Source organism: Marmota monax, unplaced genomic scaffold (assembly GCF_021218885.2).
Source record: "Marmota monax isolate L192 unplaced genomic scaffold, Marmota_monax_Labrador192_F-V1.1 WCK01_AAM20220418_F8-fsc00048, whole genome shotgun sequence".
Lineage (NCBI taxonomy): Eukaryota > Metazoa > Chordata > Mammalia > Rodentia > Sciuridae > Marmota > Marmota monax.
Genome location: NW_026694895.1, coordinates 7,897,443 through 7,910,395, shown reverse-complemented (window position 1 = coordinate 7,910,395; position 12,953 = coordinate 7,897,443).

Below are 12,953 nucleotides of genomic sequence, written 5' to 3'. Positions count from 1 at the left end.
AGATGGTGGCTGCTGGCCTCCTCTGTGATCTGACCGATGTGGAGAACCAAATTGGACCGCTTCCTTCCCCTGTCTCGAACCCAGAATTCAGCACTGAGTACGGTGCTTGCATGGCTGGCAGAAACTGCAGCGCTGTATCCCTGCGTCGCTATCTCTTCATTTCCCAGTGCGTGCCGCAGACTCTAGCCGCGGGGTGATTTGCTGAATAAGCAGTGTTACCCTCCGTGCGACAAATCTCTCGCGTTTGAGTCCCCGCAGCCGATCCTCGTGCGATGGAAATCCTTCCTCCAGGTTACGGAGCACCCCACTATTGCTGGAAATTCCTAACAAGATAGCCTTTAGCAGTCCTGACTCATCATTCTCCCACACGGTGACACGGCACACGGGGGCAATGCACTCCCCTCGCCGCCATCTTCTACTTCTGCCCCTTTGCTATTTTTTTTTTAATTATGTGATAAATCTTTAAAGTACAATGTCAGCTTAAAGGAAAAGATAAAGGTAAGTGAGTTGTTAACTTATATTTAATGCTTGCTGTTTTCTAGTCATAATAACCCTGAAGTAAACATTATCATATTCATTTTATGAATGATAATCTAGGATTAGATGTATTTATTTGATCCAAATCTCACAGTATAAATTGACTTCCAAATCAAATTTTACTCTTCTCATTTGAGTAAATCATACCAATATTTGATATAAATCCTAAGAAGTGGTGGTTTATGAATAGCTGGAAATCTCTTTCATTCTGAAATTTTCTCTGTCCAAGGAAAAGCTGTCTGATCAATTTTTATTCTTAGACTTTAGAAAGATTATTGGTCTTCAATTAAAATAGCCCAGAAAAAGAGCTTCAGCAGACCTCTCTGAGACAGACAATTTGAGTGGCAGGTATGCTACTAGTTTTTATAATACTTTCAAACCATTATTATATTTTAATAGCATGGTTTCTATTTTTGTGGTTAGGATACTAAGTGGAAAAAATAAAAATTTTTACAAGACTTTCCATTCAAGCATTAACAGAAGGATGGGAAGAGGATGGAGGAATCTTGTGTACCTCATCACACAGTAATACCACCATGTGCAACTGAAATTAGCAAACAAATTTTTATCTGGTCTTAGGGTTCAGGCAATAAAGACAAGACAGATTGCTTGTTCAAGCAAAGTTAGAATGATGTTTCCTGACTGAATATCCTCTCACCAACAACAGAGAAAAGAAATCGGCTTAGAGAAGGTTATTCTTTGGGGAGACTTTTTGAAAATTAAATTCCAAGAAATCACTAAGCATATCTTCTAGTTTCCAACTTTTAATGTGACAGACTTTACAGACTGTCATCTTACCTTTGGGCTGTGATGGACCAGTAAAATTGTTTCAAAGTAAAGAGATCTTATGGTATGAACATTAGCCCAAGAATTTTAAAATACAGCCACCATCTGATCCAGTAATAGCACTGTTTGGTATATATTAAAAGGAAATGAAATCAGTATGTTGAAGAGACATCTACACTCCCATGTTTATTGTAGCACTATTTATAATAGCTAAGAAATGGAAACAATTTAAGTGTCCATTAACTGATGAATGAATACAGAAAATGTGATACATGACACAGATGAATACTATTCAGTCATAAAAAGATTGAAATCCTGTCATTTGCAACAACATGGATTGAATTAGAGATCATTATGTTACCAGAAATAAGGCAGGACCAGAAAGACAAGTACCACATGATCTCACTCATATGTGGTAGTTACCAGAGGCTGGGGAGAGTGAGTGGAGGGGAGGAATGAGGGAAGGATGCCTAACGGATACCAAGTTATACTCAGATGGGACTAAGAAATTCTGGTGTCCTATACTGCATAGTAGGGTAAGAAGAGACAATAGCTGCTGTACATTTAATAAAGCTGGAAAAAAGGTGGTATATGGTTTCAACATAAAGAAATGATAAATGTTTGAGGTGATAAATATGTTTATCCTAATTTGAACATTGTATACTCTATACATGTATTGAAACATAACATGTTACCCCATCAATATGTACTATTTTTATGTTTTCAAAAGTTAAAAATAAACTTATTTTTTAATAAATAGGTCCCTTACAAATATAAAAATAACAAATTTTAGACATTTGCATACCTGTCCATGTGTTTGTTTTCCTCTGCACACAGCCTCATAACCCAGGTGTGAGAAAAATCAAGCTGTGCTCAGAGATGTGATTTTCTTACATATGCCTGATTGCTTTTTTTTTTGCTCTTTGACAATCTTCTCCTAATAGAACTGGGAGATTCCAAGGTAAGTAATTAAAAATGTATGATGAACATATATTGCTGTGACATAGTCCTACCTTATCCATGGATTTAGTTGCCTGAGGTCAACTGAATAGTCTAAAACCATTAAATGGAAAATGCCAGAAATAAATAATTCATAAATTTCAAATTGTGCATCTGTTCTGAGTAGCATGATTAAATCTCATGCCATCCCACTCTATGTGAATTATCCCTATATTAGTGTATCCACTACGTACATGCTACCCTCTCATTAATTACCCAGAAGCTATCTGGGTTATCAGATCAGTTCACTATGTACATGCTACCTTCTCATTAATTACCCAGAAGCTATCTGGGTTATCAGATCAGTTGTCACAATATATCAGTGCGTGTGTTCAAGTAACCTTTATTTTACTTAATAATGACTCCAAAGTGCAAGGGTGGTTATGCAAGAAAGACACTAGGGAAAAAGAACACATTAATTTTGCTACTATGTGGCAAAGGGAATATAAGAAAAAATATAGCACACAGTGGGTTAAGTACTATCTGTTGTTTCGGGTGTCCAGTGGGGTCTTAGGACTAATCCTGCATGCCTAAACAGGGATTACTGTACTCTGAGAACAGGAACTTCCTAGAATCACTTCTTTGGAGCTGACTCAAGTATCTGGATCTTCTACCTCCAAATGGGTATTTCTAGGGATCATACTCCACTGGCTACCATTCTATTTGTTTAATATGACACCATATGTCTTTACTTAGAAGAAAAAGGAAAATGCTTTCTTCTGAGACACATAATAAAGCCCTGACGATGTGTTCACATTATGCATATGCAGCAATAACAACTCACCACTGGAGAAAAGCTGTTCCCCATTTACAAAAGCCTACATTTAAATAGTCACAGGTACTAATGCATCCTAGTATACCCCCTGATGGTTTTAATTTTGACAAAATAATTTACCAAGAGATTAAGTCTCAAATTAAATAGTATAAAATTAAGAAACTTTAATTTTGAAGTTTCAATTACCCTTCAAAACCATAGAAAGTTCTAGAAATAGGAGGAATTCTTAAAAGTAAGTTTTATTACTTTAGTAGTATTAACAAAAACAACTTTTTAGAAAGGAGGAAATGCAAAAGCTGTTTTTAGTAATGGTTCAGTGTTTCTCTATCCTTAAATTGGAGCAGGGAAACTCAAGTTTAATAAGCATCTGGATCAAAACGCTTATCCAGTCCTTATTGAATTGTCTCTGACATCAGTGTACTAGTGTTTAAAATTGATGTATTCACTAGTGGGGCAATGATCTAATTTAACTATAGTGTACTTAGCAGCCCATATTTTAAAGGACTTTTCCTCAGCTATGCTTAGTCAAAGCTTAATCTTAAAATTTGCTCCTTAAAAATATAAAATTCTTTCAAGAAGGTAGTGGGAACAATCCTAAGTAACTGAAACACATGGGAGATCCCAGCAGAATGGTAGCTCTGGACATTTCCTGAGTATATGCTTATGACAATAGCTTCATTTACCTGTGTCATAACTGAGGTCAATTGGGATTGCTAGGAATTCAACATCATCGCAACTTGCAGTAGAGGAACTGCATCTTAAAGCCATATTTTGAAATTAGTACATTATTCAGTGTTGCTTTTACAAGGTTCCTGACTTGGCTGGAGGAAATCTCTGCAACTTCAGAAGGAGAGGCAAGGGATCTCCAGCAGAATGAATGTCAGAGGCAGAGGATACTGAGCATCTATCAGCACCTTTCTGCTTCTGACCACTTCAGGTTGCGAAAGTACATGTGTGAAGACTTGAATTTGTAAATGGTATATCTTAATGTGCCATGCAGAATAGAAGCTCAGAAGATGGCAAGCATTGCCTTAACCCAAACTCAGTGCACATTTTGTGAAACCTGTGAGTATATTGAAGGCTGTGATAAGAAATTATATCTGAAATGAGAAGTTTTCTCTACAATCATGGAGAGAGAAGTTGCTTAACTATAGAAACAATGTTTTCTTAGCATTAAATATAGTGTGAGGAATTCAGAAAAGGCTGGAAAGAATGGAAATCAGAGGGTACATTCCCAGCAACCAGCAATGCTTTACACCGGAGAAACTCTGGATACCATTGATCCTGGGAGTTGGAATGAACTCCACATTAACATGAAATAGTGAGATAATTACTGTGATAGCAGCATTGAAGGGGGCAGCAAATCTCAGCAATCAACATAAACAACATTTTGATTCAATACTTTTTTAAATAAAAATTAATGCCAAAAAAAATCCATGTTGAACAAAATAAAGACAATGAAGACAAGATCTGATCTGAACTTGCACAAATTGACTGTACACCTTAATTCTGCCCTGTTTTGGATTTTAAAATTTGATATTTTGTTCATCATTGATTTTTTACATTAATTTTTTTTTAAATGTTGCATTGTGATATTAATTATCTTGATGACTGGGTTTTGTGTTGTGTATGTTGGTATCTTCTTAAATTTTGCAGTATGCTGAATGCCTGATATAGTTGCCCATAGACCTAGTGCTGACAGGCATGGTATCAGACCTGCAATACATATTAAAAATAGTAGCTAAATGAACAACTATATGGTAAATGAATTGACGAATCATATCGATCACTAAAGGAGTATTTTCTGTTTCTCTTTCTAATTCCCTTTCCACAAACTCCTCCTTGGAAGGGACAGAAACACACAATATGTTCCAGACACCTTATTTTGACAGAGTCATCTTTTTCGATGTTTTAAAATAATGTAATGCATATTAGAAACTTTAATTTCTCTATTGCTTAAATCATCCCATTGTAATGAATTAATTATTGTCAGCATATTGAAGCACACATGGGAATTTCCATTCACAACACAATGACATCTTAGTGTATTTCTACTTTATTCTCGAGATAATCGTCTTTTTTAGCTATAGCACATGGAGCTGTCAGCCGGATAGTGCCAGCAAGCTTAGTTCATCAAGTGCATCTGGATAAGAGTCTGTGAAAGTAATGCAGAGACAGGAAGGAGGATGTGTAAGAAAGTCAGAAACAGAGGGGGCATAGGGGAAATGGGACAACTCTCATTCTGTGTGATTGCACGCGCGTGTGCATGCGTGCACACGTCTGCTTACTTTAGGCACCATCCACAGGAAAGTGCAACCTTTAAAACTTAGTCTTAAAGCCAAAATATTTTTCCATTTAAGTCTTTGAATCACCCAAGGAAAATGCCTGGTTCTCAGATCTTCTTCCTTATGGAGTGTGGGACAGGGAGATAGTCATGGATGAGCTGGAAAGCAAAAACAAACACAAAACACCATTTGTGCATCCCTGAAGGACATGAGAGTTACATTTACTGTGAATTAAGTGCTTGTTAGGTGAGGGAAAGACTGAATTGAAACACAGAATGTCAGCTTTTTCCTTTGTGCTGAATTGAATTCGAGAGGGTAGGAGGAGTACTTTGCAAATTCAAAGGTGTATTCCTCCTCAATGCTTCATTCCCAGCCTCCCAAAGCCATCCAGGGTGTGATTTCCATAAAACAAGGACAAGGCCCCTTGACAATACAAGGAATGAATGTCTATTTTCATTGATGTTGGCAGGATCTACTCTCTAGCTCTGGACAGCTTCTGTGATAATGTGGCATTGGAACAGCTTTCCTATGTCTTTCTCTTTCCTTCCCCTCTCCCTTCCCTTTCTTTTCCAAGTGAATTTCTCCCTTTAAGTAAGACAGAGAAGTTTGAGGGGTTTGGCTGGACCCTAATTGAAGAAATAGCCAAAAAGCTAGAAAATCAGAGAAGGAAAGAGTCTTTGAGGAGCCCTAAACAAAATACAACACGCACACGCACGCACACGCACACACACGCACACACACGCACACACACACACCAAAAACAAACAAACAATAACCCTGCAGGAAATAGCACTTTTCGGTGTATTCTTTTTTCTTTCATGTCATCTGGCTTTTTTTGGTCTTAGATAAAACAGAGCATATATGATGCCATTTCTGCTTCCTACTGTCACAGATAAGTGAAAGCAATGAGTTTAGATATAAATTGAAAAGTGCTTAGGATGTAGAGGTGTAGAAAATCAATCAATTTATCTTCAGAGCTAGCTAATCATCTCCAAGTTAGAAGTGAAAAAAGAGCTGAGTTTCCGAGAACCTAACATGCAAGCTAATTTTTCCAAAATCATTTTGTGGAGCAAGTATGATAAGAGATTAATGTGATGAGATGCAATTTCCAGTTTTCCTCCAATTATGATTGTGTTATATGAATCAGAGCAAAGGTAGTTAAAGTTGTCACACACTGGCTATTGCAGGGCAATTCTTCATCCTCCCTGTGTGTCTGTCTGAAGGAATAAGGTCACTTATTACACTCAGAGGCATACCCAGGGTTCAGATTTAAGCACATCCATCTCCTAAGATGTTGATTTGGAATTTTGTACTGGTAAAATTTGAACTGGTGGGGATTTGATGAAATTGCATTTAATTCTTGCTTGCTATTTGAAAATGATCTCTCTCTCTCCCTCTCCTCTTATTATTATTATATAATGATATTTGGGAACTTTTACTATTCCTTTCTTTTAATCCTATAAGTATGTGATTTGTTTTTTTTTTTTTTCTTTTTTTTATGTCATACTGTCCATAATCTCCTGAAGCTGCTCTCATGTCAGCAAGATGCTACGGCTGTTTGGTAGATGTCATGCTGGAGATGAGGTTCTTGGCTTCTTGTTCCTTGTTGCCTCTGGAATGTGTCAGGCTTCAGATTTATTTAATAGAGTTTACACAGCTGCACATAAGGACACTGTATGAGGCCTGGGAGTTCAATCACTCAGCAAAATAAACCAATCAACGAATATTCATTGGTCAAGGCATCTGGAATTGGTGCTGGAGTATTTAATCCACAGAGAAAGAATTTTAGCTTAAACATTTTCAATAATCATCAAATATTCTAGCTAATTATTGAGGAGGTATTCAAAAGAGGTGACTATGCTGTGAAAAAGTCTATGTTAAATTGTTTTTGTATTAACTTTCGGAGTGACAGACAAAAGGTCTACAGAAACCTGCGATACAGTATCAGGAGTCCCCTCACATCCCCAAACAGAACCAAACCGAACAAAGAAATAAACGAAAACATCAGAAGAGTTTATTTAGAAGTAGAGAGATGATTCATTGAGTAAGTTTAATTTCTTGAAGCATACAATTTGAAGATATACTTTTACTAAATAGTAGAAAGGATGAAAAAAAAAAAAAAAAGACGCACATGCCTCTAATCCCAGTGACTCAGGCAGCTGAGGAGGAGGATCACAAGTTCAAAGCCAGCCTCAGCAATTTAGCAAGGCCCTAAGCAACTTAGCCAGACTCTGTCTCAAAATTAAAAATTTTTAAAAGGTCTGAGGATGTGGCTCAGTGGTAAGCATCTCTGGTTTCAATCCCTGGTATCCCCTGCCCCCTCCAAAAAAGCAACAAAAACAACAAACTAGTGTCCTACTGGAAGTTGACTTAGTGGGTCAATGTAGTAGCACAACACAAGGCCAAGCCACAAATTCCATGGAAGTCTGTGGGAAGAGCTTGCGCAGCCTGTGATTTGCCAAGTATATTTTGGCACTTGCCATGCAACCTGTGCATAGTATTAATTCTACCTATTGTGACAGCAGCAGTTATCAGGATGGCAGAGTTACCCTGTCAAATGCTGATCCAGGTAGCTGGAAATTTCAATCAATTTAGTAAATTTCCCTGTGTCCAACATCTAGTAAGTGGCAGAGTTAGGATTCCAATCTTTGTCTTACCTGAAATCTACGCTCATACCCACAACACACACTTTCACCAACATCGAAGACCTTATCCTATTTGACATTAAATGTGGTTTTATGGCCAGTCTATTTAGATTTATAGATTTATATATAGGCAGTCTATTTAGATTTATAGATTTATATATGGATAAAGTATAGTAGAAATATTTAGAAATATGATGTACCTTTTTATCATTTACTGTCATTTCTCACCTTTTCTGAGTTCCTCCATAATATATTCATTATGTATAGTTATTCCATTGTCCACCTTCACTCAATTTTCCTGTAGGATATATCCTGATAAATACATGTTTATTGAGCAAAAGGATGAATGAGTATTTGCTAAAACCTGTAACTCTCACAGCTAGGTCCTTAGGCATATTCATCAATATCAGATTTTTTTTTTCTATTAAATGTTTGATTAAAAGACAAGATTAAAAATGGTTAGGTTCATCCCAACTTCTAATCTAACATGTAGCTCATCCATAAGTTTCTGAAAGGGTCAGAATTACATTTGAATTCTTGAATGTTTTCGGAATTTCTTAGTGTTTGACAAATGGTATGCTTAGCATTTACTGCCTGAATGATGTAACCATTATCATTACCTAAAAATAATGAACATATATTCAATAACAACTATCATATGATGCTAAGTTAGGTGATGAATGGAATTCAGGAAATCATAATGGAAATAGTGACCAATGTCTACCATGTGTTGGGCATTGCGCTGAGTACTTTCTTTCAATGCAATACTGTACCGAATCCTCCCAATAACCTCATAGGCACCATCAAGACCCTGTTTTTGGAAATAAGGAACTCAACTCCTGGAGAAGTTAAATAAATCATTTTTCAAGATTTTATAGCTAGTAAGAGACAGAGCTTTGGTTTAAATCTAAGCCAGGTATTCCAAATTTCAGAAGCCTCCCTTCACTGTCACTTATCTATCATGGAAAATTTTATTAATGCAAATAGCCATTTATAATGCTCCTTAATAATTAAATTATTTTCTTTTAGCTCAAATATTAATTTCATATGAACTTGCTCAAATGTTGCTGTAGCGCTACGCCTTGCTATTCAGTATGGATCATTCCCTTGGAATTCTGTGTCAAATAATTTTTGCATGAATCACACTCACAATGCACAATGCATTTTCTACAATTTTCAGGATCAGTGTTTATTAAGTGAAACCAGAACTTAGGATATATGAAAAGCAATTTTCAGCATAAAATCTTTCTAGAGATCTATGATTTTTCCTCAATCTGTTCACTTGCTTCATAAACACCTAATCCAAGACTTCTCTTTATCAAGTTTCTCCAAAAACTTTGACCTTGTTCTCATACAATACTCTTTTGAATGCATATTTAATAGACTTATTAAAATGACTTATACATACAAAAACTAAACAAAAGTAACTGTCAAAAATACACAGGGAAGAAACATACCAAGTCTTGCTTGATAAGCAGACCATTCTCCTGGTGGGAACAAGAGTGAACAAGCCGTGGTCTCATAACCATGAACATTCCAAGTCCTAAGACCTCAGATGATGGTTTTCAAAGGCAATAGCATATTGAATCCATGAGAATTGAATGCTTAAACAAACTTCTGCTGTATTACCTATGTGTACGTTTTTTTTAACAAACACAGGTTTAACACTTCTATGTGCCAGTCAGTTTTTAGTGCTTTACAAATATTAATTCATTTAAACTTCAAAACTACTGGGGTGGGGGGACATACTATTATTATCCCATTTTGCAGAAGAGGAAACTAATGGCCCAAGAACTTTTCTACCTGCTAAGTAGTGGAGCCAGGATTTGATCCTAAGTGTTTACTTCTGACTCCCCAAAGTCATCTTATCTCTTCTCCAAAGCCTATAATCGAGATAGAAAGGGCTCATATGTTCCCCACACAAATTTGCCTATGATATGTATCTAATATAGGTCTAGGAGTTCACAAACATCTCGTCATGACCACTAAATCATGCAAATTAATTTGCAGTCTGCTTATGGAAAACCTACTGTGGATAGAAACCAGTTCCCATTTGTCTAGTCCTTGTTTCCTTCCCAAATGATAATAACAAACAGGGGCATTTGATTTTCTTTTGTTGAGCCACTTTGCTTATCTTTTTAAAAGCACATCCTGTATGCATTACTATTCTTTATGGCTTCCAGGCCCTGGAGTGATAATGCAGACCACGTGTGGGAGACCAGCAAGCCAGAGGCCAGCCACAGGGGAAGCACACTGGAGATTCTCCGGAACTTGTCCTGGGAGCCCCTATCCTTTTATCCCTCTCTCATGGATTATGTACAATAATCCCAACAACTTCCTGAGATTCTGAGCTCAGGTCAGGGAGTCGTTTTCATCTCCCAATCAAACTGCATATCTCAATCAGAGGCAAACTACTTTACTTTTAATGCTACAGAAACAATTTCTATAGTCTTTATTTCTAGGGTTTAAAGAGAAGGGAAATGGATCTAAATTCTCAACGGTTTTCCACTGGCAATGATTTCCTCACTTCAGAAAGTGATTTTAAGCATTAGAACATGTGGGTCTTTTTATCAAGAAAAAAAAATGTGCATTTATAAAACAACTTCATAACTCTAATAAAAATGTTTTAAGTTGAAAAAAAAAAAAAACGAGGCAGCTGATTTTTTCCCTTAAATTTCATATCTCTTTTAAGTATGTAATACCCACATGGTTCAAATATCAGAAGTACAAAATTTCTATAGGAACTCTTCTTCCTAACTTTGTCTCCCAGCTACTTAGCCCATCTTGGAAGGCACACAAAATTCCCTTGTGAGGAAAATGAAGTCCATCAGGCTCCCTCACCAGGATGTCCAGGAAGCAATGACTAAGATGCCCTATGTAACCCAGGAACAATACATGTGCTTTCTTATATAACTATATGATTTCATATTGGCACACTACTAGCTTTGTGGTAATTCTGTATATAAGCTGAGCAGGACTTTCTGCTGAGCTGATTGTCCACCCATTGAATAAAGGCATGTTATATCTCCCTATAGCTCTGTATATCTTCTTCAGTCTGTCCAAGTCTCAAGTCAACCTGCCTGAGATACAGCGGTTGCATTATAGTTGGTGAAGTTGGCATGATTCACAGCAGACCTGTGTGGTACCCTCTGCACCTACGGAGTGGGTATTGGAGGGTGGTCAGCCACAAGCCTGTGCTATTCAGAGTCAAACCTCCTGAATACCTGGTCCCCTCCCCAGGAATGGCAGCAGTTGATGATATTCCTATGGGGTTGGAAAAGGTGTTAAACCAAGTAGGAGAGAACCTGGAAAAGCACAGTGCACACATGGCCTTTGGATGTGTGTTTCTTACAGCTCCAGGAGTGGAACCCAGTGCAGCTCTGTGGGAGGCTGGCAAGATGCAAGAGGATAAAGAAAAGGCCCTCAGAGCTAGGGCATTATCACTAGAAGAGGACCTCAGCTAGCCTACTTAGCAAAATGTGCAAGGATCTGGATTGCTGTCAAGATCTTGGGAGTTGTTTGGTTGGGTAAGACAAAGATTACCCCAGATGCAACTATTAATAAGATCCAGGTCTACTCCATTCCCATGACCATAAAGCAATTATGAACCTTTCTGTGATTGTCAGGCATTGGAAAATGTTTATACTCCATCTGGCCCAAATGATGCGACTCCTTTTTGGTCTAGTGAAGAAATGGCAAAATGGGACTGGACTACAAAAATGGATCAAGCATCTGGGGGCCAACCTGTGTGCTACATGTCATTGATCCTGGATGACCTTGAGAATTAGATATATATCACCCAAGAAGGATTTGGGTGGGGAATATGCCAAAAATCTGAAAAGCTAAAACAAACTACTAGATTTTGGTCCCAACTGTAGAAAGGGGTAGAAGGACAGAAGCATTCTCTCTAATGGAGAATCAGTTAGTGGCTGTATATGCTGCCGTACTAACCACTGAGGCTATTACCACAACCTTCCCTATTATCATGACTACTACATATCCCATTATGTGTTGAGTGGATGATTGGGCTACATGGCCCTGGAGTAGGACTACAGACATCAATCCTACAAAATGGGGAACCTGCCTATAACAACGAAGCACACTGTCAACCAGCCATCTGCAGGATGAACTTTAGGAGGTACTTGGGCTCATTACCTATATAGATGACCACATCATTATAAAACACGGGGAAGCAGAACCAGAAGAAAGCCCATACCTAGAAGATCAGCTACCTATACCATCCAATGCTTGGTACACTGACAGCTCCAGTTATGGACAACTGCCAGTGTGGACGGGCACCATCTGATTTGATACTGGTACAGGACAGAATAACCAATGGGCTGAGCTACACGCTGTCTGGATAGTGGTTGCATGAGGTATCCCCTATAATGATATGTACTGATAGCTGGGCAGTGTATCAGGGACTTGCACTGGGGATTTCCACAAGGCAGTTAAATAACTAGCGAGTCATGCATCATCCATGCCAATGCTGTGGCAGGATCTCCAGGAGCTAGACCACCAGAAACAGGTGTCATGTTACAAGACATGCACAAATGGCCTCCCCTGCAATGATGAAGTTGTATGACACTGGCAAAAGTCAGCTAGCTAGAAACAGCCCTGCTACTTTGTACACTGAACATGAGATGACCCGATGGTTGCATATATAGTTTCTGCATGCCAGCCAAAAAACTATGTAGGCCACAATGAAGACCTGAGGTGTACCGGTGACAATGACTGAAATACAAGATGTATGTGTGTGTGTGTGTGTGTGTGTGTATGTCATATAGCTTGCTCCAAGGAACATCCTCAACAGCTGGGAGCTAACATGGGCCAAGTGACATATGGGTCAATGCCTCTCACCTGGTGGCAAAAGAACATTATAGGACCCATGCCTAGTTTTGAATGGTATAAGTATGCAATTACTTG